The sequence below is a fragment of the Lissotriton helveticus genome, chromosome 3_1 (genome assembly GCF_964261635.1).
Source record: "Lissotriton helveticus chromosome 3_1, aLisHel1.1, whole genome shotgun sequence".
In the NCBI taxonomy this organism is placed as follows: domain Eukaryota; kingdom Metazoa; phylum Chordata; class Amphibia; order Caudata; family Salamandridae; genus Lissotriton; species Lissotriton helveticus.
Window position 1 is genome coordinate 900,751,769 of NC_136061.1, and position 4,373 is coordinate 900,756,141.

Sequence of the window (4,373 nt, forward strand, 5' to 3'; positions counted from 1 at the left end):
TGTACAGGACTTCTTCAGGGCACTGAAAAATTAGATGGATCTATCTCATCAAGAAGGAAGCCAGTAAGTAACCGGATCTGTAGTCTGTACGCCATTTCCCATCAGATTATTCAATATAAAATATGTACACCGACTTCATCATAACTATGAAGAGGTATGAGGATCTGCTAATCCAAGGTAACGGGTAGGTCCAATACTAAGATGCAGATGACCGAAATGATGTAAAAAACGGAGTCACATCCAAAATGGTAGATATTACAATCTACTAAATATTAGCCAGGAGTATAGGTTCCTTGTCGTGAAAGGAATCTGCGAAGGGTATAACGAGGAGCCCACGGATTGGGTAAGTATCAACACATTTCGAAATCTTCATAGATTCGCCGAAGTGAAGAGGCCAAGGCCAGTGGTTAATTTGTAAAATAAAAAGTGCCGGGGCTCTCCTCAGGAGGCAGTGCTAACAGGAGAAATGTGCTGGTGCAAACTGCCTCCTGCTTTGAGCCCTGGCACATATTTTTCTGGAGAGGACTTGGCCTAACGGGTCGAGGTGCAGATTTCGGAGATGGGAAACCGGGTTTGAGTCTCGGCGTGGCTCAACATCCTGTGATTCTGTGGAAAATCATGTGCCTTCCAAATGAGTGTGTCCTTAACTGGTGCTATAGGCACCGGTGCTGAGGATTAGGTGCAGGTGCAGAGCACCAGAAAGCACATGCTCAAATTAAGCACTGGCCAAGGCGCTGCCACCGGCATTTTACCGAGACGAAATAGCATCTGGAGACTGGAGATTAATATGCTATTAATGCCTCCGTTTCGTGATATTGCTTTGTTTTAGCAGCAAACGCACATGCTGTCCCCACTCTACTGTGCATCGTGCATTCACAAAACACTTGCGTCCTGTCCACAGCTGCTCCGAAGGTTCCACACTCGAATCCATTGTCGGGCCAGTAGATAAATGTCGAAAGCTGCAGACAATAATGTTTTTATGAGACTCAAAAAAATGGACTCAGATGGCCTTTGTAGTGTACTAATGGCCAGCACGTGGCTCGCGCTGAACCTTTGCCGCCTCCAAGGCGAAGAGCAGGCGAAGAACAGGCCCCAGTGAATAAAACAAAACTCGGCCTCGACAGTGATCACTTTGTCTCCGAGGTCTTGCAACAAACCGAAGGAATAAATTATCGAAGGTCGCAGCCTGTGCCAGCTTGGCTTAACTCACCCTCGTGAACTTGCCCTGGGAGATAATGTTTCCTTCTACCCCGCTGCCGTCCACCTACGAGATGGCGGCTGAATAATTCTTGCAAACAAGCCCTTATTCTCGAGGCTCGCTATCCACCAAACACTCTCCCTTGTGCGAGTCATGGTTGCGTGCGGCGCGTGATAATGCGCCGAGCTGTATTGCAACCCACTCTCGCCGCGGATTTTAAGAGAGGGGCACACGGAGGAGGTTAAGGCTGCATACTTTCCCCGTCACAATATTGTGCGCTTAAAATTATGTAGTGAAATTATGAAAGTGTCCTGGCTTAGGGTTTTGCAACCTCCTTCCACTATAATCCAAAATAGCGCGCGTCCTTCTTGGGCACACTGCGATAAAGCCACCATTTTTTGAAATAGCAAAAGAATGCCTTTTTTATATGCCATGTTTGGATGCAAACTCTGATTTTTTGGAAAATTAATGTGACTTTTTCTCTCTGGAAGTCTTATATTAAGATGGAAAACAAAGGTATTAGCAGTGGCGGCTGGTGACATTTAAAAGTGGTAGGGCATAAAAAGTTGATAATATGTGTTACGTCGTGAGCGTAACCATGACACACTATTAAACTATTCCCTGTGACACTATTAACTAATTGCACGATTTTCTAATAATCAGTTCTGCAGGACTTTGCATATTTTGTGATACACTATTAGCAAGATTTCTCAGACACTGTCACCCAATTTCTTGAGACACTTAGTTGTTCTTGTAACTAGTTCAATTAGAATCTATTAACCAGTTAATTGAGTCACCATTAATCAATTTCTTGAGGCACTACTAACCAGTTTCTTGAGAATCACTACTAAGCAGTAGTACCTATTAACCATTTCCCCGAGACACTATTAACCAGATTCATAAGGTACAATTAACCAGCAGAATGAGACATTAACCAGTTCAGTGAGACACTTTCAACTGATCCCTGAGAATGTATTAAACATCACCCTGACAATTAAACGGAAGTTCATCTCCTCCATAGTTTTTTCCATAGGTCTTGCAGTCACACTCTTTTGCCAACCGAGCAGTACGACCAGCCTGGGCAGGGATGTTATTTTTAAAACTTACATACCCATAGTGCACCTGCGATGCAATTGATGTAAAGCAGGTTTTTTCCTACGTCCACATTTTCTTTTTCTTAAACCCCTTGGGCGCGGACGCGATTCTGTGCCTCTGCGACAGTTTTATTGAGTGGGCGGGTTCATGCGTCATCAGCACACGCCCACCGTGATGCATGATGGCCGGGGGCCGTCATCAGCATGGAAGGTGTTAAAGAATCTTAGTTTATTTTATTTAGGAAAGTACCACAAGCATAATACCCACATATTTTGCTTTAATGCAGACTCTTACTAAGGAATTGTTTGAAAATTAGACTTTATTGGAACCATACAGAAATTAGCATGGCCCTTGCGCAAGGATGACACCACATTCGTGAATGTTTTTCGATATTTATCATCAATTAATTATCACTGTATGACTGAGCTGCATAACGGCCGTCAAATATAATTACGTCCTTCTTTTGACATGAAAAGAGGAGCTATAACTTTCCTTTTAAAATATTTGTTTATGGTATTGAGACACTTGCACAGACGAGATGTAACATAAGAGTATAAATAGAGTAATTATTTCATGACTGATACTGTATGCTTTTTTTTTAATTGAACAAATAGTTTTGGTCGACAGTGTCACAAAGGTGAAATGTATTTTCATATTCCCATCTGTATGTTTTTAGGTACTATTATTGACTGGCGCAGGATGTTTTCAAAGGCGGGAGGTTGGAGATGTTCTGCTGATCTGCTGATTGTGCTGCCCTGTGGTGAATGTTTTGCCATGTTCAGTGTTTGTGCTCGCCTGGTGTCCACAGAGGCCCACGTGTGATTCCTCCCCTCGGTTTTAAATCGTCACTTCGCAGCCTGGGATTTTTAAGCCCCTTCTGATAATACAAGTAACGAGACAGCTACCGACTGCCACGCTGCAGAAAGGCGGGCAATGTGCTTTGAAGAGACAGGTATGGGGTAAACACCACGAGACACAGGCATAGGATGTGCACTGCCGAAAGTGAAAAACACAGGCTGTGCATGAGGTGCAACAGAGGTTAGAGAGAAAAAAAGGCACAACGTGCTGCTCGAGTCTTGGCGCCGACTCTATCACTTAACCTGGTGCCTGAAAATAGCTGAACTCTCTAATGTAGCCGGGGAGCTCATGCAATAGCAGTTAAAGTGAATGTTAGACCTGGCACCATTGCCGTGGGTCTCCCTTCCATTTTCTGCTGTTGCCTCATGTATTTTTGCCGGTGTTAGATGATTTGGGCACTGTGCCACTGCTATCCAGTGCCACAGTGCAAGAGGTGCCAACCAGAGACCCCCAAATCTAACAGTGAACATAGGTGCCAACCTGTATTCTTTTGGGCCTGTGTGTGTTGCGTCGAACAACATCAGTGGTGTCCACAGAGAAAGGGCTCAGGCACAGCTTCCGCTCCATGAGTAACGTTTCCAAAAGTGAAAGCACATGAAGACACAAGAGGAATGAGGACAGAATCTGGCAGCACCCCTCCTAGAGCCCGCCCCCTCTCGTGATGAGTTTAAAATGTTACCACCCGTTACCTCGTTCTCCTTCTCAGCCTGCCCCGCCCCTTGCCATTGAAATGAATGGAGTTCTATGAACTCCTCCCTGGGCCATTGTGTAAACGCCCGAAATCCAACCTTATTCCTGACATTGAAAATCAGCACGCCCTCTGCCCTGATGTCACAGCTGTAGCTTGAGCCTGCAGGTCGAAGCATACCTCGCCCAGCAGGCACATGCACAGCAGGAGCAGGACATCTGCAAAGTTCATCACAGCTGCCCATAAAAAACAATAGAACAGCAAGTAGTAGTTTATTTTAAGCTGCATGACGATTTTCTAAACTCTTTTTTCCTCTCCTCTCAGAGTGGTAGGGCAGGGCGACGCCCATTTTGCCCATTAACACCAGCCGCCCCTGGGTATTAGGCATGGATGTCAATTCACCGAAATGCTAGGGGTAGCGGAAGTGACATCGCAAAGCCCCTTGACGTCCACTTTCACTTACGCACACATACTTACACATACACATAAATTCACACATATATACTCTCACACATAAGCACGCTCACACCCTCA

At 45.0% G+C, this 4,373-nt stretch overlaps 1 non-coding gene across 1 annotated transcript; it reads left to right on the forward strand.

Moving 5' to 3' along the window:
• The first annotated feature begins 2,581 nt into the window (after nucleotides 1-2,581).
• LOC144825774 (U6 spliceosomal RNA) lies at nucleotides 2,582-2,690 on the forward strand. The gene has a single exon (XR_013609561.1). It is a non-coding gene; the product is annotated as a U6 spliceosomal RNA (small nuclear RNA).
• The last annotated feature ends 1,683 nt before the right edge of the window (nucleotides 2,691-4,373 follow it).